Genomic DNA, 25,149 nt, shown 5'->3' with positions numbered 1-25,149 from the left:
TGCCGTACCTTTGACAGGACCGGCTCCGTCTGAGTCCACTCACGGACCTGTGATGCCGTGACAGGCAAGGAGTCCATAAAATTTAGGATTGCAACCACGTCACTGGTCGTGGGGGTCGACATGGAGCCGGTCGACAAAGGCAATTGGCTCAGTGCATCTGCATTCGCTATCTGGGTCCCTGGTTTATGCTCCAGAGAATACTCGTAGGCAACGAGCAACAAAGCCCAGAACTGGAACAGTGCGTAAGCAATGGGCAGTATTGGCTTATCCTCTCGGAAAAGTCCCAGCAGAGGCTTATGATCAGTCACGATAGTGAAGTGGCGCCCATACACATACTGGTGGAAGCGTTTCACCGCAAGGACCACCTCCAGGCCCTCCTTCTCGACCTGCGCGTACTTCATTTCCGCTGCAGTCAATGTGTGGGAGGCGAATGCTATCGGCCGCTCGGCCCCGTTCTCCATCTTGTGGGACAGGATGGCCCCAATACCACACGGGGATGCATCATACGTGATGAGCAATGGTTTTCCAGGATCATAGTGGGTTAGTAACCCAGACAACGACAATTGCTGTTTTACCCGTCGGAAAGTGGTTTCTTGCGGCTGACCCAGGTGTGATTCTTCTTTCGCAGAAGGTGCAACGGGACCAGTGTAGTTGCCAGATTGGAGAGGAACTTCGCGTAATAGTTTACAAGGCCGAGAAAAGAACAAAGATGCAAAATGTCAGTCGGGGCGTGGGCCTGTTGAATTGCGCGCACCTTCTCTGCGACGGGGTCACAAACCTTCGCGGTCCACCCGATAACACAGGTAGACTACTTCCTTCGCCTGAAAGACGCATTTTGTACAACGTAAACGGACTCCAGCCTCTGAAAAGCGTCTAAGGACAGCCTCCAAATGTTCCTGCTCCGACATCCCTCCGACGTTCCTGTAACCAAAACATAGACACCGACATGCGGTAAACCTCTCAAGATGCCCTTCATGGCGCGTTGAAAGATATTGCAGGCAGAAGATACTCCAAAGGGCAACCGTGCATATTCATACAGGCCCCGGTGTGTATTAATAATTACATATGGCCAGGAGGCAGGGTCCAGCTCCAACTGAAGGTAGGCGTGACTCATATCGAATTTCGTGAACGAGGGTCCGCCTGCAAGCTGCACGTAGAGATCTTCTATGCGGGGCATTGGATATCAGTCGAGTCGGGAAGCCGTATTCACTAAGTTTATAGTGGGCGCACAAGCAAACTGTGGCATCTGGCTTCATTACAGGTACAATTGGCGCTGCCAAGTCAGCGAAACGGACAGGCCTGATAATACCAAAGGACTCCAAACGAGTGAGCTCCCCTTCTCGACCAAGGCGTAAGGCATCAGGCCCGCCCGGAAATAGCGCTGCATGGCTCCTGGTTCGACTTGGATGTGGGCTACGGCCCCTTTTATTTTCCCCAAACCAGGCTGGAATACATCTGGGTACCGTCCTCGTACCTCCATCAACCCTCCAGAACCTGTTTGGAAGACGTGCTGCCACTGCAGCTGCAAATGGTGCAACCAGTCCCGACCCAACAGGCTGGGCCCGTGGCCGCGCACCACGATAAATGGGAAACGCCCCTCCTGGCATCCATAAGCAACAGGGATCATCGTAGTTCCTGCAATGTCCAATGGTTCCCCTGTATAGCTGGCCAACCTGGCCTGTGTATCGGTTAATATAAGGATCTGTATACCCTGCTTTATGTGGTCGAATGTCCTCTGGGCGATCACGGAGACAGCTGTGCCAATGTCCAACTTCATCTCAAGCGGGTGACCATTGACCCGTACGGTTACCTTAATGGGGGCCACATGGGGAGCTGCCACACAATGCAGCTGCAGGCAGTCGTCCTCCGTCTCCACATCCTCAGGGGTAGTCACCGCAGGTTCATCCAAATGGAAGGTACGGCCCCTGGGCTGGCCCCAGCTTCTGTCGGAAAGATGGCGCCTCTGGCACCCCCAGGACCGGCGTCCGCGACTGTGTCAGCACCCACAAGTCCGACACTGACATGGCTCCTCATCCATCGGTTCTGGAGAAGGCTCCCTTCGGGGAGGAATGTCTGGCGGACACTGGCGTCGATCCGGACGCTGCCCACCCAAGGTACCGCAGGGGTGCACGGAGACGCTTTTGGATGGAAGGGGTTACGCCCCAAGGCGTGCACCTCCATTCCCTGTAGCTCCTGCACTCCCCGTTCCGTGCTCTCTCGGGACAATACTATTTGAATGGCCTGTTGAAAAAGTCAACATTGGCTCGGCTAACAACTTTCTCTGGGTGGCCGCATTGTTAATACCACAAACCAAACGATCGCGTAACATTTCTGACAAGGTCTCATTATAGTCACAGTGCTCCCCAATCCTGCGTAGCCTGGATAGAAACTCTGCAAGGGATTCTCCTGGGGTCCTCTCAGCGGTATTAAACTTGTAACACTGGATTATTGTGGATGGGGCTGGGTTAAAATGTTGCCCCACTAAGGTCACAAGTTCATCAAATGTTTTGGTGTCCAGCACAGCTGGGTATGTAAGGCTCCTAATCACCCCAAACGCATGCGAGCCGCAGGCGGTGAGCAAAATGACTTCCTGGCGCTCTTTTTCGGTGATGTTGTTTGCCTGGAAATAGTAACGCAGCCATTGTGCGTATTGGTTACAACTTTCCAGCACAGCATCAAAGACATCCAAAAGTCCAAAAAGAGGTGTAACAGAAAAAAAACTTCCAACCTGTATCCAACAAAAATCCAGGGAGGTGGCTTCAGCAGCGTAGACAGCTATCCACTTTAACCCTCGTTGCCAGTTTTGTGAGGGCCATGAAGAATCCAGCACGAGTTTGTAGAATAGAAATAAATAACATTTATTTATAATTACTCCCTAAGGATTGTGGGATTGCCATTAGTCCCCAGCCAGTGGTAAGCAGGCAGGTTATAACAGGCAGTAACACAAGATGCATTCCAATAAGGATCTGAGTTAGCACTTTTCCTCAAAAATCTGTGGACAGATGTATGATATAAACTGCTCCGTAACACTGACTAATAGCTTTCCACCCATTTCCTCAACTACAATTACAGGGCTTGAGCAAATCCCTCAGTGTTGTACTGAGGAATGTTGCCGAGGCTGAGGTACGCTATTTGAGATCCTGCCTGTCACTACCAGTGTTAGAGGTGAAAGTCTCAGATCCTGGTGATTATTTTAGCCAGAGGGTGAAAACAAGTGCTAAATGGGTAGTGCTAATAAGACTAGCCTGTTTGAAAGTTCAGTTGGGCCTAATTGCTTATAAGGTTTGATACAGCTGTAACATGATTTGCCAATTTTTATACTCAATGCCCCGGCCAATGAAGGCAAGCATGCCGTATGCCTTCTTGACTACCTTCGCCACCTGTGTTGCCATTTCAGTGACCTGTGGACCTGCACACCTAGATCTCTCTGACTGTCAGTACTCTTGAGGGTTCTATCATTCACTGTATATTCCCTACCTGTATTAGACCTTCCAAAATGCATTACCTCACATTTGTCCAGATTAAACTCCATCTGCCATCTCTCCGCCCAAGTCTCCAAACAATCTAAACCCACCTGCAGGTTTACCACTCAATTGGTGATTTGATGTAATTTCATGCAGTGGTCTATGTGGACTCCTCACACCGACTTCCACCAAAGGTGTGCAGTGCTCCAGCTGGTTCAAAGTGGGATATTGCAAGATGACTCTGGGGTCAAGGGTTCTCAGATGCAATCTTATGGAGATGATTCAGGGAAGAGGAGAAAGGGAGGGGAAGGGCAGCATGGTGGTACATTGGTTAGCACTGCTGCCTCACAGCACCAGGGACCCGGGTTCAATTCCAGCCTTGGGTGACTGTCTGTGTGGAGTTTTCACATTCTCCCCGTGTCTGCATGGGTTTCCTCCGGGTACTTTGGTTTCCTCCCACTGTCCAAGGATGTGCAGATTAGGTGGATTGATCACACTAAATTGCCCCTTAGTGTCCAAGGATGTGCACGTTAGGTGGATTGATCACGCTAAATTGCCCCTTTGTGCCCACTGGTTAAGTGGGGTTAAGGGGTTGCAGGGATAGGGCGGGAGCATGGTTAGGCTGCTCTTTCAGAGGGTCGGCGCTGACCCGATGGGCAGAAAGGCCTCCTTCTGCATTGTAGGGATTCTATGATTCTATGAATGTTCTGCACCAATGGGTGCGAGGGGGAAGGAAGCCAACTTGCAGACTCCTCTACCTCACTCTAACACGTTGCCTGGTCTCATGACATCCTCCCATTCCTCATGCAGACCAAGGGGGACCTCTGGCAACACAACCAAGCACTTCCTTTCTTCTGGCGATTCTGATAAGGTGTCTAATAAGGCTGTATGAGTCTAGAACAGCATTTTCAGGTAAAGTCTCCCGAGAATTTTAGGATAAATATTGCTCAAGTATTGCTGCAGTCTTGACAATGTGTCCAAGAATGTCTCTCAATGTGTTTTTGAGGTCCTCTTCACAGTTCCACCGGCAATGACCAGGAAATGGCAGCTATCCCTTTAAGTAGCAATTGAAATCAATATTAATGCCATGTTTATTCCCAAACAGCTCGACGCTGATAGAAGAGGATGTTAGGAGAAACATTAGCCTGCAAAATGCAGTGCAATCTCTTAAATGAGTACTAGCAAGCATTTCAAGTGGCAATTAGATGTTCAACAAACCTCTGAGAAGAAGTTCCTCACACAGGCTTCAACCCCTTTACCAGGTTAGTCTCTTGGGCTAAACATGGATGAAACTGCTATTTTAGCTCAATACTTCACTTTATCCATTTCTGTTCCACCGAATGTATTTGGTGGAAATCGTCCATTGCCCTTGTTGCAAATTCCCTACGGGGGCAGAACTGGTACTGCATCCGATACCCCTCCTACACTCCAGAGTATGAGCTACCCAGGTGACAAGGGGGCAGAGCTTCTTCCCAATCAGACCTGGAAGGTGACCCTGAGTGGAGAGGAGTGATTGTGATATCTGTGTGAGAATAAAGAGAATTATATCCTGTCAGCCTGGCCTCTTGTGGAGTCTTTGCCTCCATCCACAACAGCCCTCTTCCGAGCTAGCATCCTAAATTATTAAAATGCATTAACTGGACATCCTGCACAGCGGTTTGTGGGAGATTGTTGTGTGAATTTGGCTGCCACATTCACCTACAAAACAACAGTGATTCAAATTCAAATTGTGATGAGGAGATAGAAAACATAAATGTTTACTTTATTTCCATCACATTTTAGAATAAAACTTGGGGTAGCTTTGTTGCCAATAGCAATCATATCTCGGCAATTTGTCAGGATGTTCAGACAGTGAAAAGGGCACCTTGTAAGATTTGTGTTCAAACCTCTTTAGCAGCTGTGCGAGCGTACATAAGATTTTCCTGCTGTACCAGTGACCTATGCCATTGAGGAGTTTACTGTGGAGTCCACAGGAATTATCAAATGCTTCGTGGCAGACTGCAGCGCAGACAAGTGCTCACCCACAATGCTAAAGATCCAGCTGCTAGATTTGTCCTGAAATCTATGAGCGTATTTTTCATTGACACCATTGGCCGATTTGGATGATCCTGCTCAGGCAGTCAGCCCATGAGATCTGAATTCCAAGAGGCTAGCACATAAGCATAAGATATCCTGGACCTCTGGCCAGTAGTGTCTGGCCTCCAGCTGTCACCAGTCATTCTTAACGCATGCACTGCGACTTACCTTGCTTTGTCTCCTCAACTTCAAGGTCTGGATTTTCCGAATGGTGGGGTTTTGCTTCCCACCATCTAAAGAGTGGATGGGGAACACATTCCCACTGACTCCCAAGTGCCACGCAGCCATTTCACATTTGAATGAGCTTTAAGTGGCTGCAGGTAGGACTTCCATCCAATCTGGTAGCGGGAAGCTCTTTAGTCCCTGCTCCAAAAGCGCTGCAGTAGACGGAAAATGTGGTGCAGGAGAACGTCAGAGCCTATGTCCTGGCACTGGAGGCCCAAGTAAGTTCAGGGGGTCCCAGAATGGGGAGGGTGGATGTTATGGTGGCCACGAAGGACATGGGGGATCATCAATAGGGCTTTGTGGAGTATTAACTTCCCTATTGAGCAGGCGGGAGCTTGTCCAATGGGAAGCAACCCGCTGCTTCAACCTGGGCCGGTATTCTGTCGATCCCCGGGCTTGAACTTGTATGCTGTAAGCCGCGGTTGCGGCCTTTTCCACTATGTAAATAAAAGAGTATGCTGTTGGAACGCCTTGGTGAGATTATTAAATTGGTGATGAGGATTAAACAAGATTTCTTTCTCCGAGCAACCTTCATTGTCGAGAACAAACGGTAAGAAAAAAAAAAACTCTCTTCGGTAAACCTGAACTCCATGATGTAAGCGAAGACTGGGCTCAATACACAGAGTGCATGCGTTACTTCTTCTGGGCTAATAATATTGAGGGAGATGAAAAACTGAAAGTGATCTTACTGACAGAATGCGGGACCTGTATATTCAGCGTGATACAAAGTCTGACCTATCCAGATGCCCCTAACTCGAAGACTTATAAGAAACCATTATGATCTGAAGCCCTCTGCTATATTCCAGAGATACCACTTTAACAAAGCAAGGGGAATCTGTCACCGAAATTGAGGCCAGATTGGCAGAACATTGTGAATTCGGACCATTCCTGAATGAAATGTCGCAAGATAGATTGGTATACAGAATAAACAACTTGAAAATCGCAAACAAAATATCGGATTTTTAAAAAGCCATCGAAATAGCTCTGTCACTGGAAAATGCAAGAAAAAGCTCAGGGGCTACAAGGGGTTTCAGTTAGAGGGAGGAGTCTTGTTGCTTCACAACGCCAGGGTCCCAGGTTTGATTCCTGGTTTGGGTCACTGTCTGTGCGGAGCCTGCACATTCTCCCGTGTCTGCGTGGGTTTCCTCCAGGTGCTCCGGTTTCCTCTCACAAGTCCCCAAAAGACGTGCTGTTAGGTAATTTGGACATTCTGAATTCTCCCTCTTTGTACCCAAACAGGCTCCGTAGTGTGGCAACTAGGGGATTTTCACAGTAACTTCATTGCAGCGTAAATGTAAGCCTACTTGCGACAATAAAGATTATATTATCATTCCCCAACTGAGGGTTCTTGTGTAAGTAAAATGTCAGATAGTCCATAGTATAGGTGCTCAACTCGCATCACCCGGCAGTCAAGGAAATGCGATGATGGCCCCAACAATGCTAGAAACATGCTCCGGAAGTTTGCAGATGCCAGACGATGGACTATTGCAAGCATTGCCAAAGGGTACAACCAAGTCAAAGTTATAATAGGCAAAGTGCATGCTGTTCAGTTTAGAAGCCAAGGCTGGTACTGATCCACACCATGCAGGTATACCCACTACCAGAAACAGGGTCAACACAACTAAACTGCATTATTATGACCATGTTTCCCCAATATGGTGGGACTGATGGGGTTATCCATCAAAATGGAGGTGGACATGGGAGCTGCGGTCTCCATTATCGGAGAGCAGACATATGATCACCTCCAAACTGGTGTTCAACTCTTGAGCTCCAAAGGCACGAAGGCCAGATTAGTTATCTACACAGGGGAAACATTATGAATAAAGGGTATCACAATTATCCCAGTGACTTACAGGCAGCAATCAGACCAACTCCCATTCATCACTGTGCGGGGGCAAGAACCAAGCCTAAAGGCGAGAGATTCGCTCCAGCGGATCAGGCTAAACTGGTTGGAGATCTTTAGGCTGGGCATGGGAGGATGTATGGAGTCATCAGCAAATACCCTAAAGTTTTCCAGGAAGGATTTGGGAAAATAGGAGGAGCCAAAGCCAAGATTTATGTCGACCCTAAAGCTACGCCTAAATATTTTAGTGCAAGACTGGTCCCGTACTCCCTATTGGAAAATGTGGAGACTGAACTTGGGCATCTGGAAAATCTAGCATAATAAGGCCTGTACAGTTCGCAGAATAGGCCATGCCTGTTGTCCCTGTCTTCAAACCAGACAAATTCGTCCGCCTCTGTGGAGGATTTATGCTAAGGACAACCCCTTTGCCTCGGAGACCTCGGGCGAGCGCCAGTCAGTGCTGGTCTCCGCTCACGGAACTCCTCAGTGCAGGAGAAGATGGGGATGCCATTTTAAAATGGTGTCCCGATCTCTCGACCTCGACAACCCCCCCCCCCCCCCCGACGTAGCCTCCGAACCCCCCAAAAGGTACAACTCATCCAGAAAGGGATCCTTGGGCCCTCCCGCACCCGCACAGGGCAACCCGGGCCCGATATCCATCGTGGGAAAAATGCCCCGTTTGTGGAGACAAGCACTGAACGACGCTTGCCTGAAGTCTCCGAGGCAAAGGGGTTAGATCCCAAAGTCTTGGGTACGTCATGGGAAAGCATATTAGAGTGAGACTAGTTGTCTTGCTCTAATATGCAGGTTTGCAAAATAGTGATCCCGCCTACAATAGATCTTGGGAGGTGTGGTGAGCCAGGTAGATCCCGGAAGAGGGATCTCCTGACGTCTATCGGCCTCGCTGCCTTTCAGCCGCAACACGGCTATAGATCGTGCTCATTAAGTTTTCCAACCAGGATGAAGCATTGGGAGACTTGGGGGATTTCCTGTCTAATAAAACCCACCTGCGGGCTATTAATGAAGCAAATGCACTGACATCTGCCTCAATTTTAGTGAAAGTGACCAGTACAGATGAGACTCCAAATATCAAAGTGCAAGGTCAATATCTGGGAAGAATGTCAAAGAAGCACGCCCAAAAACTGGCCAGCTTCAGGCATGATGTGGGGTATGGTCTGCAGGGGTGAGTGAGTACCTGTTGTATTTGTTTCTTGTGTTGGGGAAAAACATACTAATTCTGACTTTGATGAAGTGAATCCTGTGCATAACTTTAAACTGAATTAAGCTTAACTGAGCATAGGATGATGTGGAGTTGACCCTAAGATGGGCCTCCTCCCACCAGTCATCCACATCTAATCGTTTCTTACCTTATGGAGAGTGGAGAGTCCAGCGGATATCATGAGATTGTACAACCTTGAAATAGAATTACTGCTGGTTTGAGGCAATGACAAAATCCCTTCCAACAATGTACTTGGAAGTAGTTGAGGAAAGGATGTGCAAGCGAACAAAATCGCGGTAAAGGCTAGATTCATGTTAATTAAATTCGATTGTAAGCTCACTAAAGCTGGCAAAGTTCCCATCTACAGACGGGTCAATAAAACATTTGAGTCTATTCCGCCACAAAGCAAATGCCGAGTCAAGCATGGAGGGCAAGAATAAATGGTTATTACTAATGGCGAAGAAGTAGAAAGTTTAAAATGCTGATGAAATTGTTTCCACGTTTTTAAAGTAGAAATCACAATGGGGTTTGACATGATTTCGAGGGGAAAGGGATAGCAGGGCACAAATTAAGGCAGGAAGTGAGGATGAGCAGAGTGTGCTTCCATAAGACACCAGTTTAAACATGAATCATGACACCATGTTAAAATCTTTTGAATATTGGCTGCCCAATAATAGATTAGCAGATTAGGAAGGGCTAGCCCACCAACCTATCTGAAGTATCGCTCTAAGGACTCTAGTTCTGCCTGCCCAGATAAATGTTGAACTTGTTAACCATAACAAAAAATGATTTTGGTAGAAAAATAGGGAGATATTGGAAAAGAAACAAGAATCGGGCAGGATGTTTATTTTTATGGATTGAATTCTGCCGACTAAGGTAAGAGGCAAACCATTGATGACCAGGCTGTAAGATTTGATCTATGAAGAGTTGCAAGAGCGTTATGTTCGCACCTAAGTAGCACCAGCACCAGATAACAGCAAAACTCTCTGGTCTTGTCCACATTTAGATGGGATGTCGAAATTATTTTGGAAGTCAGCCATTGCAATGCTATCTGACGGGAGATCAGATTTATAGAGGTTACGATAAAAGAGGCAAAGGTCAAATTAACATCAGAGGGGTCAGTAGTAAAATTATGGGAAGAGTCATAGATTTGGGTAATAAACTGAGAAGCAGACTGGCACCTGAGCTGGTGGGCTACTAGGCAGCAAGCTTTGTCCCGTATTCATAAAAAGTCCCCTTGAATGTTGTATCATGTGCAGAGCTTTATTTGTGGAAAATAAGTCAAAATGAGTCTGCATATAATTCAGGGGTGGATGTAATGGAATACTGACGGTCTGTTTCTAAAATTGAATCCACCGGTTCTTGTTGTTTTAATTTTATTTGTTTGATAATATATACATTGCAAGAAATTATGTCTCCCCTGAGAACCTAAAAAATATATAGTCGATGCGTGAGTAGGCATGGTGGACATGAGAGAAGTGAGTGGAGATGGGGATGCGCAGAATCCAGAGACAGAGGAACTAAACATTTGAGAGAGGATGTAGGTTTGGAAGAGATTTCAGAGATCCGTTGAAGCAAGGCAATGGGTGGATATATTAGTGGTGGGTTTAAAATGTAATGCATTTAGGGGGCAGGGAATCATTGGAGATCAGCAGGGGTTGAGTAGTCAGCCAGAGGCAGGTTACTCTGTAAAATCTGTGGGTGCATATTCCATATGTGAAGTTCTTTGAGAATTGTTGCTGTACATACATGTTGCCATAAGCACAAGGTATTCTTTTAATTACTTTCTATTATGGCGAGATTAAATATTAGTAAAAATAAGATTTAGCAGGTATAACTCCCTACATTTCTACTTGTGGCAGGTGCTTGTCATGCGTAACAGTTAACCTTAACAGATTACTTTGAGCTTGACATCTTCTCCTGATAAACTTCTATGTCCTGGGGATGTGAAATACATCATTGACCTGTGATTTAATTCCATGCTTAATCTACCAAATGCATCTGGCATTGGGAAAAACATTCATCTGTCCCATTGAGTATCTCAGTTCTCCATCACTTCTTCAAGCAGGTATCCAACAGCCTCATGTGTGAATATGGCTTTATATTTTTCAATATAATCATTGCAGTAAGAGCTGACTTGTTTTACTGTAGCAGTTTAAATGTTACTCTCTGTTAATTGAAGTGGCTTCCAATTGTATGCTCTGATGTGCGGGCATCAAAACTCATATTTTAGCACACATACTCAAATCAGCAAGCTCAGACATTGAGCAGTTTCTTTTAAGCCCTCAAAAATTCAATTTAACATTCAGTTAACTCTGAATTAGAGGAACAACAATTTAGACTTATGTGGTGACTCGCTTGACAGTTGGTTAGCGTTGAGTACCACCTTTCCCCTTTGAACCTCTTCCATTCAAAAGACCGCCTATGTTGCCTAAATCAGAAAAGGCTTTGTAAGTATATTCACCAAAGCAGACTGAAGGACGTACTGCTGAAACGGATTACATTTTCTGATACGCCATTATCAAGGTGAACCCTTGAGTGATGAAGGAGTGAACTGGAACTTCAAGGGCTTCCCAAGCTAACTTTAAGCCCTGCCGCGTCTGGATAGCTTGGTCGGGATTCTCCATTTGAGAGACTAAGGGCGGGATTCGCCGTTCTCCAACGCCAATATCTGAATCGGTGATTGGGCGGAGAAGCGCCTTTGATGCCGAAATGGGGACCTGCCTGTTTTCAGATGCTCCACCCCCTCCATCAGGGAGTACGCCACACGCCTTCGGGACGGCTTCAGGACATCACCCGAAGGACCTCCCCCGACGCTCTGCTCCGATGGGTTGACTTCCTGACGGTGTGGGACACGTGTGCTCTGAGTTTTCATCAACCTCATGTGGCGGCTGCAGGCGACGGGGGGAAAGCCGTGTCCAGCCACAGTTGGGGGGGAAAGCGTTCCGCTGGCTGGGGGGGGGCTTCGGTAGGGGCTGCAGGGCCTGGTGCAGGGTGCGAGGGGGTGTATAGGGGGGCACCATCTGGCAGGTTGGGTCTGCATGCGGCTGGCACAACTGCAGCAGGTCGTCGCCATGCGCATGCACAGCCATGGAACCGTCAATTCTCCGGCCATTTCTGTCAGGAATACCGGGGGTTTTACATGGACCCGGCCTGCGAAATAGTCCCCTCCCTTCGGCTGGCTTGCGCGCCCCGGACCACCCCACCACAGTGACCCCAGCCCCGAATAATGTCCCCCTGCCTGCGGATCAGCCCTCCCCCGACTGTGGCGGTGCTGGACTGAGTCCGCAGCCGCTATGCTGAGCCGCTAGGATGAGACCATACGTGTCCCGCGCCGTGGGGAACTTGGCCGGTCGGGGGCGGAGTGTAGCCACCTGAGTTGGCCACTTCCCGATTTAAAATGGAGAAGCGCAAAGGCTGAAGGGAAATTCAGCCAACACAGGCAAAAACTAGCAGGTGCAAGTTTACTGTGTATTAGACTCTGCAAAGGCCCAGACAGCATCGATACAAGCAGCCATCTGCATAGTAATGTAGCAGCCATCTACATAGTAATGAACGATCCCCGGGAACAATCGAAACATTTGAGGTAAACAAGGCCAAGCCAGACTCCTCGGCTCCAGCAGGAGCCAACACAAAAGAGGTTAACAGACACTGAAAGACCGCCCAACGATCAGGGAACAGCTCCAGTATTGGAGAAATCAAACCAAGCGATTGGAGCGAAGTCCAATCACTTGAAACCAGGTACGGGGTCCGCCCCGAAAGGCGGGAAGCCCCTGGGGACTATAAAGTAAAGCCCCCAAGTTCAAATCGTCCTTCTTGACAGGGTCACTCAGCAACGCGAACCAACCCTTGACAGTGACCTGTCTCAGATTCCTCCAAAGAACGTAAGTCTCAAGTCAACGCTCGCTACGAGATAGGCGCTCCTAACTACCAGTCCATACCAGCTTTTGAATCCCGCAGACTCAGAACCCGAACGAAAGGCCATTTGTTCCTCTGACCTGGTGGGCCAGTCCGAAGCTAAGTATAGGCCGGTTAGTGATAGAAATAGCTTAGAAAGTAGAGTTTATGCATGAGTCTTGATTGACTGTGTGTAATAAATATGCTTTGATTTGAATCTTACTAATCGGTGTATTGAGTTATTGATCATTACTTGAACCTCATGGCGGTATCATAAAGATACCTGGCGACTCTAGAGCAAAGGTTATAAAACAGAGCCAATTGAACCAACCAAAAGTTAGCAACAGGAGCATCGGGAGTTGGGTCTCAGTCGATACGTGGCGCGGCGTACCCGCTTTGGAGGGGGTGGACCATCGCAAAAGCGGCGCCCCCAGATTCGGTCGGAAATGTGATTTTCCGGCCTTAAGCCAAACGCAATTTCGACCGAATGCAATTTCGACTGGAGAATCCAGCCCATAGTCTCAAAATCGGAGAATCCAGCCCCAAGTACTGATGCTGGTACTGAATCGCGGGTGCTCTACGGTCATTGCGTGGATGGGTCGGCTGGGATCTGTGTGTTCCTCGGGGGATGGGCGGGGGTTGGGCACCCATATGGCCAGTGATGCTCTGCATATCTATGGGCCACAGTGTGCAGTCAGCGGAGTGCGTAGCCAGATGGCTGCCTTACAGTCCACGGCACTGGTGGTCCCTGCCTGGACACCCTGGTCTTAGGGGACACACCGACCCAATGGCCCATCCCCTGGTTGCCTCCCGCTATTCCTCAGCCCTGGCAGATGCCCCCAGCCAACAGCAACTGTCAGCCCACCGTTGCGCTTTTGGGGACATTATCAACCTCCCCTCTCTCCCTCAACAGCTACGGTGCCTGTTTCCTGACTTAAAATCCACAAGTGAAGCATCGCAGGAGGCCGGAGACTACTGGGTCGGGCATGTTAATGGGATGTTAATGCATGCTACTCTACATTTTGCATGCCCATGCCGGAGCGTGGAGTGGACCACATTCACGCCGCTATCAAGGCGCCGGAGCATAGCATTCTGTTGGGCGTCAGGCGCCGACCTCTATCTGTGGCTGACGCCATATTCTCCGCCTGATCGCGATTCCGGCGTCAGCTGACAGAGAATCCTTCCCCTTATGTTTCAGTGAGAAGTCTGACGACACCAGGTTAAAGTCTAACAGGTTTGTTTCGAGGATCAAACTGGGTTCGTTAAGGGGAGACAGCTGAACATGAACATACGGAGGTTGCTAGGGGTAATGATGATGCCCCCACCAGAGGGGGAGGCGGAGATAGTGGTGGCGATGGACGCCGAGAAAGCATTCGACAGAGTGGAGTGGGATTATCTGTGGGAGGTGCTGAGGAGATTTGGTTTTGGAGAAGGGTATATCGGATGGGTACAGCTGCTGTATAGGGCCCCGGTGGCGAGCGTGGTCACGAACAGACAGAGGTCTGATTACTTCCGTCTTCATAGAGGGACGAGGCAGGGGTGTCCCCTGTCTCCGTTACTGTTTGCATTGGTGATTGAGCCCCTGGCCATAGCACTGAGGGGCTCCAGGAAGTGGAGGGGAGTGCTCAGGGGAGGGGAAGAACACCGGGCATCCTTGTATGCAGATGATTTATTGCTGTATGTTGCGGACCCAGTGGAGGGGATTCCTGAGATAATGCAGACACTCAGGGAGTTTGGGGAATTTTCGGGGTACAAATTGAATATGGGTAAGAGTGAGCTGTTTGTGGTGCATCTGGGGGAGCAGAGCAGGGGAATAGATGACTTACCGCTGAGGAAGGTGACAAGAGATTTCCGGTACTTAGGGATTCAGATATCCAGGAGTTGGGGAACCTTACACCGGCTTAATCTAACAAATCTAACAAAATTGGTGGAACAGATGGAGGAGGATTTTAAGAGATGGGACATGGTGCCCCTGTCACTGGTGCGTAGGGTGCAGGCGGTTAAAATGGTAGTCCTCCCAAGATTCCTCTTTGTGTTTCAGTGCCTTCCGGTGATGGTCACAAAGGCTTTTTTCAAGAGAATTGAGAAAAGTGTCATGAGTTTTGTGTGGGCCGGGAAGACCCCGAGAGTGAGGAGGGGGTTCTTGCAGCGTAGCAGGGATAGGGGGGGGTGCTGGCACTACCGAGCCTAAGTGAATACTACTGGGCCGCCAATATCTCAATGGTGTGTAAGTGGATGGGAGAAGGGGAGGGAGCGGCGTGGAAGAGATTGGAGATGGCGTCCTGCAAGGGAACCAGCCTACAAGCAATGGTGACGGCGCCGTTGCCGTTCTCCCCGAAGAAATACACAAGTCCAGTGGTGGTGGCAACACTAAAAATTTCGGGGCAGTGGAGACGACATAGGGGAAGGACGGGAGCCTCGGTGCGGTCCCCGATAAGAAATAACCATAGGTTTTTCCCGGGGAGAATGGATGGGGGATTTGGAGCATGGCAAAGAGCTGGGGTTGTGCAACTGAGAGATCTGTTCGTAGACGGGACGTTTGCGAGTCTGGGAGCGCTGACGGAAAAATATGGGTTGCCCCAAGGGAATGCATTTCGGTACATGCAACTGAGGGCTTTCGCGAGGCAACAGGTGAGGGAATTCCCGCAGTTCCCAACGCAGGAGGTTCAGGATAGAGTGATCTCAGGGGCATGGGTGGGGGATGGTAGGGTGTCGGATATATACTGGGAAATGAGGGACGAGGGGGAGATCATGGTGGATGAGCTGAAGGGGAAATGGGAAGAAGAGCTGGGGGAAGAGATTGAGGAGGGGCTGTGGGCTGATGCCCTACGTAGGGTAAACTCGTCGTCCTCGTGCGCCAGGCTAAGCCTGATACAATTCAAGGTTTTACACAGGGCGCATATGACCGGAGCACGGCTCAGTACATTTTTCGGGGTAGAGGATAGGTGTGGGAGATGCTCGAGAAGCCCAGCAAACCACACCCACATGTTTTGGTCATGTCCGGCACTACAGGGGTTCTGGGTGGGGGTGGCAAAGGTGCTTTCGAAGGTGGTGGGGGTCCGGGTCAAGCCAAGCTGGGGGTTGGCTATATTCGGGGTTGCAGAAGAGCCGGGAGTGCAGGAAGCGAAAGAGGCTGATGTCTTGGCCTTTGCGTCCCTAGTAGCCCGGCGAAGGATATTGCTTATGTGGAAGGAATATATATCCCCGGGCGTGGAGACCTGGATAAATGATATGGCAGGGTTTATAAAACTAGAACGGATAAAGTTTGCACTGAGGGGTTCGGCTCAAGGGTTCACCAGGCGGTGGCAACCGTTCATTGACTACCTTGCAGAACGATAAAGGAAATGGGAAGGTAACAGCAGCAACCCAGGGGGGGGAGGGGAGGTAGGGGGGGGGGGGGGGGGCCCGGGCGGGTCCTCCCGGGTGTTTTTGTATAAATATTTGTATTAGGCTATGTATCTTGGATTGTTTGATTTCATTTTTGGAGAGTTATTATTTTTGATAGGGCAGTTGCCATTTAGTTTATATATTATTTATTTATTTGTTAAAAACGGCCACTGTTATTTATATTGTTTTACTGTTGTAAAAAGGAAAACCTTTGTATTGTTTTGTTTGGCCCAAAAATTTGAATAAAATATATTTTTTTAAAAAAAGAAGGCAAATGGAATTTTGTCCTTCATTGCTAGAGGGATGAAGTTTAAGGCTAGGGAGGTTATGCTGCAATCGTATTCGGTGTTAGTGAGGCCACACCTGGAGTATTGTGTTCAGTTTTGGTCTCCTTACCTGAGAAATGACATACTGGCGCTGGAGGGTGTGCAGAGGAGATTCACTAGGTTAATCCCAGAGCTGAAGGGGTTGGTTTACGAGGAGAGGTTGTGTAAACTGGGACTGTACTAGTTGGAATTTAGAAAGATGCAGGGGGATCTTATAGAAACGTATAAAATTATGAGGGGAATAGATAGGATAGACGCGGTCAGATTGTTTCCACTGGCGGGTGAAAGCAGAACTCGGGGGCATAGCCTCAAAATAAGGGGAAGTAGATTTAGGACTGAGCTTAGGAGGAACTTCTTCACCCAAAGGGTTGTGAATCTATGGAATTCCTTGCCCAGTGAAGTAGTTGAGGCTCCTTCATTAAATGTTTTTAAGATAAAGATACATAGTTTTTTGAAGAATAAAGGGATTAAGGGTTATGATGCTCAGGCCGGAAAGTGGAGCTGAGTCCAAAAAAGATCAGCCATGATCTCATTGAATGGCGGAGCAGGCTCGAGGGGCCAGATGACCTACTCCTGCTCCTAGTTCTTATGTTCTTATTTTATGGCCTCCCGAGGGCTTGGGTCCAGTTTCACGTGCACCACTTTAGAGATTACCCTAAAAACCTCCTCCCAGTAATCCTCCAGCTTTGGACAGGACCAAACATATGAATGTAGTTTCCCCCCCCCCCCAACACAATGTTCACAAACATCTTCTACCCCCTCAAAGAACCGGCTCATCCTTACCCTTGTAAGGTGTGCTCTATATACCACCTTCAGCTGCATCAGCCCCAACCTCGCACACGAGGTGGAGGCGTTCACTCTCCGGAGAACCTCACATTAAAACCCCTGCTCCGTACCCTCTCCCAACTCTTTCTCCCACTTTGTCTTGATCCCTTCCAGCGGCGCCTTCTCCTCTTCCACAATAGCCCCGTAAACCGTCGATACTACCCCCTTCTCCAGTTCCCCTGTCGTCAGCACCTCCTCCAGCAATGTGAAAGCCGGCTCTACTGGGAAGCTCCGTATCTCCTTTCTGGTAAAATCTCGAACCTGTATGTATCTAAATATTTCCCACTGCTCCAGCCCATACTTCACTCCCAGCTCCTTCAATCCTCCAAACAAATCTTTTAGTTCCTAATTCCTTTCTGCTCCTATCTCCGAAAATTTCCATCCCACTTCCCTGACTCAAATCTATGGTTCCCCTGAATCGGCATTTCCCTTGACCCTGCCTCCAACCCAAAATGCTGGCGAAACTGCCTCCAAATTCTCAATGAAGCTATTACTACTGGACTCCCTGAGTATTTCCCCGGGGCCATCGGGAGCGGCGCTGTTGCTAGCGCCTTCAATCCTGACCCCCTACACAAACTCTCCTCCATTCTGACCCATTGGGAGTCAACCCCTCTAACCCAGCTCCGTACCTTCACCAACCAGTAATAATACATCAGGTTCGGAAGACCCCAAACCCCTGTCTACCTTCCTCTCTGTAGTAGCATCTTTCTAATTCTGATCGGCAGGTAAGACTTGCAAAAGTCCAGAACACTAAGGGTAGATGGGCCGTAGACGAGCTTCAATCAGAGATACATAAATTACGTAGATGTCCTTTTTACAATGGCCAAATCAACTTTAAAAAGAGTCTGAGATGACATCTTGGGATCTAGATTTCTGTGCACGCAACCCACAGGTCAAATGAAAGCTTTGCAATCCTGCCAGACCCAGTCAGGGATGGTTTGGGCAATTGAACAAATAACCAAAGGAGGAGGCTCCCCAAACAACTTATCCTTAATGATGGCAGAGCCCAAAAGGTCAATTCAAAAGACAAGCTGAAACATTCACAGCTATCTTCAGCCAGAAGTGTCAAGTGGATGGTCCATCTTGGACTCCTCCTCAGATCTCCACAATCATGGATGCCAGTCTTCAGCCAATTCAATTCACTCTATGTGATATCATGGCTGGAGGCACCGGATACCGCAAAGATTATGGACCTGATAACATCCAGGCTGCAGTATTGAAGGCTTGTGCTCCAAAACTAACTGTGACCCGAGTGGTTGACATTTTGGGTCAGATTTGCATCATTAGAACTAACTTTAAGCATGAGGATTGTGGTGGCTTGAGACAGAAACTGGAGGGTTCCAGTAGTTAACAAAGGGGTTTACTGATGAAACACAAAGGCAGTTAAGTAGCAGGCACAGAACACAATATCACAGGTCTTTACACTTCAGCACTGGGGTCCACACTGCCGGAGGACCTGTTCCCGGGGCCCTGCCCAAACTTCCTTTTGGCCGAGGGGGGAGCTGGGCATGGGTTCATGGAGCCTGCCTGCTTAAGGGGGCTGTGCTACCACAAAGATATAAATCAAATCCAATGTCTCCACAGAATGAATGAGCAAGCATCTATATAGCGACTCTCAGCCTCATAGTTGTGTTTGCAGCTGGTGAATTATCATCAAAGTATAATCACTACTGTTATGTAGACGGGTGCAGTAGGCCAGTGTGAACAGCAATGACATAGATGACCTGTTAATCAGTTTCTGACTGTGTTACTTGAGGGACAAATATTTGGCAAAACTTTGGTTTAAGATTTAATCTGAAAGATAACGGGCGGGATTCTCTGGTCTGATTCTCCGCTCCCCAGCCACATGTTTCTTGGTGGTGCAGGCCACCATCCAAGGCCTTTCCGCCACAGAACTCCACGGAGCTGGAAATGGGAAATCTCTATTTCTGACTTGTAATGAATATTGTAAATGTTAACTGTAATAGTAAATGTAGTGAGTAACATACGGTATTGGAAGAAACTGATTTGATTTGCGCCTCATGTAATGTCAACTTTCAATGGTCATGCAGTTTTATAAGTAAAGTATGTTCTTGGTTAAAAAAATTGCCTTCAATTAATAAGACAAGATTGTACACCAGCTTTCCAAAACGAATGTCAAAAAATCCAAACACGACTAACTTTCAACCAATGTGTTGCTAAGGCAATAATAATACTGTGTTGGTTTTCTCTCTACAGGAGAAGGCAAACAAACCTTTAAAACACTTTGAATTATTTTATTGTGCAAGGTTGAACTAGCATATATACATAGCTATCACTTCTCATGCTGTACGACAAAGCTGGCTTTGTTGTGATTAATTGGGAGGTCAGTAGCAGCTGCACTGTGAATAAGACATAATGAATATCTATAATGCACAGCAGCTTGACAATAGCTATTCATTTTATTACAAACTAGACAACTATAAAGTTGGGTTTACAGCTGCAAGTTAGTTGTTTTAAAATAATTGATAGTTGTGTACAACAAATCCAATTGATCTTTAAAAAACCTATATTTAAAAGTTCTAATAAAAACGTGAATCTAAAATTATAGCCATTGGTTCCATATATGAGTTGCACGTACATCGGGCGCAATTCTCCGGAAAACTTTATAAGTGTGGTAGTGAGCGGGTATTACTGCCAGTTTTCCGGCGCTCGGCCCAGCGAGGCCGGCAATGCAATTCAACGTTAATTGGTTCACTTAATGAGGTCCCATGGGCTTCTCGCCGCAAATGAAGGGTTGCCAAATGATTCGCTGGGACTGCGCTCGCCAACCCCCCGCTAACAAGGTCGCAAATAAGCTGCACTTGCTCAGCCAACTCCAGCTAGCTCGCAACAATGGCGCTGAGGAGACCGGCCCCAAGATTCGGGGGCACTGACCTGTGGAGGCTGCTAGACGCCATGGAGGCCAGGAGAGATGTCGTCTTCCCCAGATCGGGGCCCCCAGATCCGCGGGCGGGCCTGTGCCGTGGGGGCACTCTATCCTTCCGCACCGGAGGCTGTACCGGTCCGCCATTCCCGGTGCGGAAGCCAAACCCTCTGCGCATGCGTGGGGATGACGCCAACATGCGCTGGCGCTCCCGCTCCCGCACATGCGGCAACACGCGCCGGCTGGCGGAGGCCCTTCGGCGCCAGTTGGCGTGGCGCCAAGCCCCTTTCCCGCGGGCCTGGCGCAAACCACTCCGGGGCGGGTCTAGCCCCTGAAGGTGCGGAGGATTCCGCACCTTTGGGGCGGCCCGACGCCAGAGTGGTTCACGCCACTCCGTCCCGCCGGGACCCCCCGCCCGCCGGGTAGGGGAGAATCCCGCCCCACATGTCCATTCTCCCGCATGTCCTCCAGCCGACGGCACCGGCACATCCCAGGCAGCACCTTTACGTGGCACGGCTGCTAGCCCCCCACTGGGTGGAGTATCGGTGTGGGGGTGCTGCAGACTTTTTGGTCGTAAGACCAGACGCCTCCTCCAAACATAGCCGCCAAATCGGAGAATCCAGCCCTTACTTCAGTTTCACAAATTACCCTGGGCATCACCGTTGTTGCCAAGGAATTCTAGGCCTCTGTTGCTGACACTATAAACCCCAAGTGTAGGAGACCACTAAGAGGAAACCAGGGTCCCTCTGATATTCTGTTTGTGGGTAAGTAACCAGTCTCTGCCTATTATCTCGAGATAATCCACATTTTAGCAGACAGGGTCTGCCTGATCTGATCTGGGGCGAAATTCTCCGGTATCGGTGCGATGTCCGCCGACTGGCGCCCAAAATGGCGCAAATCAGTCGGGCATCGCGCCGCCCCAAAGGTGCGGAATGCTCCGCATCTTTGGGGGCCGAGCCCCAACCTTAAGGGGCTAGGCCCGCGCCGGACGAATTTCTGCCCAGAAAAGGCAGCTGGCGGAAAAGGCCTTTGGTGCCCCGCCAGCTGGCGCGGAAATGACATCTCCGGGCGGCGCATGCGCGGGAGCGTCAGCAGCCGCTGACGGCATTCCCGCGCATGCGCAGTGGAGGGAGTCTCTTCCGCCTCCGCCATGGTGGAGACCGTGGCGAAGGCGGAAGGGAAAGAGTGCCCCCATGGCACAAGCCCGCCCGTGGACCGGTGGGCCCCGATCGCGGGCCAGGCGACCGTGGGGGCACCCCCCCGGGGCCAGATCGCCCCGCGCCCCCCCCCCCCCCCCCCAGGACCCCGGAGCCCGCCCGCGCCGCCTTGTCCCGCCGGTAAGGTAGATGGTTTAATCTACGCCGGCGGGACAGGCATTTTAGCGGCGGGACTTCGGCCCATCCGGGCTGGAGAATCGCGGGGGGGGGGGGGGCCGCCAATCGGCGCGGCGCGATTCCCGCCCCCGCCGAATATCCGGTGGTGGAGAATTCGGCAACCGGCGGGGGCGGGATTCACGCCAGCCCCCGGCGATTCTCCGACCCGGCGGGGGGTCAGAGAATCTCGCCCCTGATTTTGAACATTACAACATTGACTGCACTGCAGAAGTGCTTCGTTGGCTTTAAAACACTTTGTGATGTCCTGATGTTGTAAAAGATTCTATATAAATGCAAATCTTTCTTCCTGATCTGCTCAAATGATAGTTATGATAACTTAAATGATAGTTATACATTTCAGTAGGCAAGAGAGAATTCGATATGCTCAGTGTTGCTTATCACTTTCAATATATTGGGCTAGATTCTCTGCCCCGCCGCGCCGCATTTCTGTTTCACCCCCCCAGCGGGATGCTCCGTTACGCCGGCTGGTCAATGGGGTGTCCCATTGTGGGGCAGCCACACGCCGTTGGGAAACCCCCGGGCTGCCGGCAAAACAGAGCATTCCGCTGGCGTAGAATCCAGCCCATTGTATCAGGATTTAATATGGAAAAACTGAATAAAACTATCAATAAGTTAAACATAATTTTTAATTAAAGATATATTTAAATTCAAGTAAATATTTTAAAATTTAAATATTGGCTATTCAGAGTTAAATTTGACGTCTATTATTTCCTCACATGTACTTAGAAGAGATGCTAGATAACATTCCTTCATTTCAAACTTGATATGGCATCTACAAAACATTTGAACACTCGTACTGAGCAATGGCAACAATCCAGTTTTGCTGCTGACCTGCATAAATATACAAAAGGGGAAAAAAACAGACGCAAACAGAGGTACGATGTCCAATCAGCAGTTGCTGAGGTGTGTTTGAGTATGAAGTCATAACGGACTGTGTTCAGTGTTTGATTAATGAGTGACAACAACAAATATTCCAGCTGAGATGGCTAGACGTGTTACAAAATTATTTCCATGATGTTGTGTTACTGTTTCATGATCAAGGCTTGATGCATGACGGCTCTGAGCATAAGTATCATCCTCCAATGATGCTGTGTTAACTGCAGCAACATTATAATGTACTTTTATCAATCACACAAACAGAAACGCAAACACTTATGGGCTGGATTCTCCATTTTGGAGACTACGTCCCCATGCCGTTGTGAAAATTGTGGTCTTTTACGGCAGGAAAACGGGCGTCAGTAGGCCACATATTCCCTGTTTTGCTGGGGGCTGGCAGGGAGCTGTCGTGGAGCTCGCCGCTCTAGCTGCCGGTACGGCCCCCAGGACTTCCGGATCAGAGGCCGCGCTGTGCTCCTTGGCGGACTCAGTCCGCGGACTTGGACCGCCAAAGTAGTGCCGCGCATTGGCCGCTTGCGTGCCGGGACGGCCGGCCACATTGCCCCCAGCTCCGAATGAAACACCCCCCTGCCCGTCAATGGGCCCTCCCCCGACTGTGGCGGTGACGGACTGAGTGTGCAGCTGCACGCGAGGATCCCGGATGGTGCGAGCACACGTAAGCCACGCCGTCAGGGATTCGGCCGATCGGCAATGGAGCATCACAGGGTGGGTCTCAGGGAATGGCCTGAGGCAGTGGATACTCGTCGCGCCGTTTTTTTCAGGGGGAGGAGAATTTAAAAACCGCCGCCGCTCCCGAATTTGGCGCCAAAACGGATTCTCCGCCCGTCGCCGAATGTGATTTCAGCATCGGGGAGCAGAGAATCCAGCCCAAGAATTTACATTTTACTAAATGTTATTGTTGCTCAGCAATATAGTTTGAGTACAGCTGTATTTTTGGTGGCAAATCAAATTAATATCATTAATGGACAGGGTGTCTGAAGTCATAATAATGTTGGCAAATGTTAAATATACCATTTCATAATTGTTGCTCATTGAAACATAAAACAATGATTTTTGTGTCCTTCACTTATTTTTAATGACTCATTCCACAGGTATTATTTCCCTTTATTATAAGGGACGTGGAGTGGTAGATTCTGAATTAGAAACTTAGCATCGAGGCCAGCATGCAAACACACAGGAAAAATTAAAGCTCTGGAATAAGGGAAGTAAAAACCCTTAAGAAGAATAGAAAGACCAGAGCAAAGGATAGCCAAAATAAGTGACTGTGATTTTCTTCCACCCACCACCATTCCACCCACCACAAAAATAAATTTAGACCAAAAAGGCAAGGCACTTGAAGTTTAAAAAGCAGAAGCGGTGCAGACAAGGAAATTGGATTGGATTGGATTTGTTTATTGTCACGTGGACCGACGTACAGTGAAAAGTATTTTTTCTGCAAGAAGCTCAACAGGTCATTAAGTAGACGGGAAGAAAAGGGAAGAAAAGAAAATACATAATAGGGCAACACAACATATACAATGTAACTACATAAGCACCGGCATCGGATGAAGCATACAGGGTGTACTGTTAATGAGGTCAGTCCATAAGAGGGTCATTTAGGAGTCTGGTAACAGCGGGGAAGAAGCTGTGAAGAAATTGCTGGAAATGAAGGAGCAAGGAGACTTCCGGTTGCGGGGATGCCTAACTAGCAGCACGTTTCGGCGGCTCCAGCTCCGACGGACCTTCGGGCTCTTTTAAGAGCCCCAACGGGGAATTTTTTGACGACGCAACCCGGTGTGGGGCGTGTGAGAAGGGAGTCTCCCCCAAACGAAGGAGGAAAAAACCGGCGGCGGCGGCTGCAGCGTGAGGAATCATCGACCAAAGGGTCAGAAAGAGAGAAGTACAAGATGGCGGCGGAGAAAGCGCAGGCGACATGGGGGCCTGAGCAGGATGAAATTGTGAGATGGTGCGTGGAGCTGCTGAAGAGGGAGGTGCTGACCCCGATGCTACAGGCAATTGAGGGGCTCAAGAAGACACTAAAGACCCAGGAGACAGAGCTCCGCGTGGTGGAGCAGAAGGTGACAGATATTGAGGACGAGATCCTGGGCCTGGCGGTTAAGACACAGACGCACGAGGCACTTCATAAAAAGTGTACTGAAAGGATCGAGGCCCTAGAAAACAGAGCGCGAAGGAAGAACCTTCGGATACTGGGTCTCCCTGAGGGTGTGGAAGGAGTGGACTGTGGAGCGTACGTAAGTACGATGCTGAGTTCACTGATGGGTGCTGAGGCCCCTACGGGCCCCTTGGAGGTGGAGTGGGCAAATCGGATTCCGGCGAGAAGACCAAAAGCGGGAGAACCACCCAGGGCGGTATTGTGCAATTTTACCGCCTTAAGTATATAGAAGAGGTCCTGAGATGGGCTAAAAAGGTGCGGAGTAGCAGATGAGAGAATGCAGTGGTACGGGTAGACCAGGATTGGAGTGCGGAGGTGGCGAGAAGGAGGGCGAGCTTCAACCGAGCCAAAGAGGTGTTGCATAAAAGGAAGGTGAAGTTCGGGATGCTGCGGCCGGCAAGACTATGGGTCACGTATCAGGAGAGACACCATTATTTCGAGACGGCGGAGGAAGCATGGACCTTCATCAAAGAAGAGAAATTGGATCGGAACTGAGGGACTGATGCTGCAGGAAATGTTATTGTTAATGTTATGGTTAAAGTTAATTGAGAAGTAAATTG

At 49.1% G+C, this 25,149-nt stretch overlaps 1 long non-coding RNA gene across 1 annotated transcript in view; it reads left to right on the top strand.

Moving 5' to 3' along the window:
- The window catches only part of LOC140386979 (uncharacterized), a 126,167-nt gene that overhangs the window by 81,168 nt on the left and 19,850 nt on the right, over positions 1-25,149 (top strand). Inside the window, exon 5 of the long non-coding RNA XR_011933719.1 lies at positions 4,570-4,726. This is a non-coding gene — a long non-coding RNA (uncharacterized lncRNA). The remainder of the gene's footprint in view (positions 1-4,569; positions 4,727-25,149) is intronic.

The sequence above is a fragment of the Scyliorhinus torazame genome, chromosome 12 (genome assembly GCF_047496885.1).
Source record: "Scyliorhinus torazame isolate Kashiwa2021f chromosome 12, sScyTor2.1, whole genome shotgun sequence".
Taxonomy (NCBI): Eukaryota; Metazoa; Chordata; class Chondrichthyes; order Carcharhiniformes; family Scyliorhinidae; genus Scyliorhinus; species Scyliorhinus torazame.
This window is presented reverse-complemented; position numbering and strand designations above follow the sequence as displayed.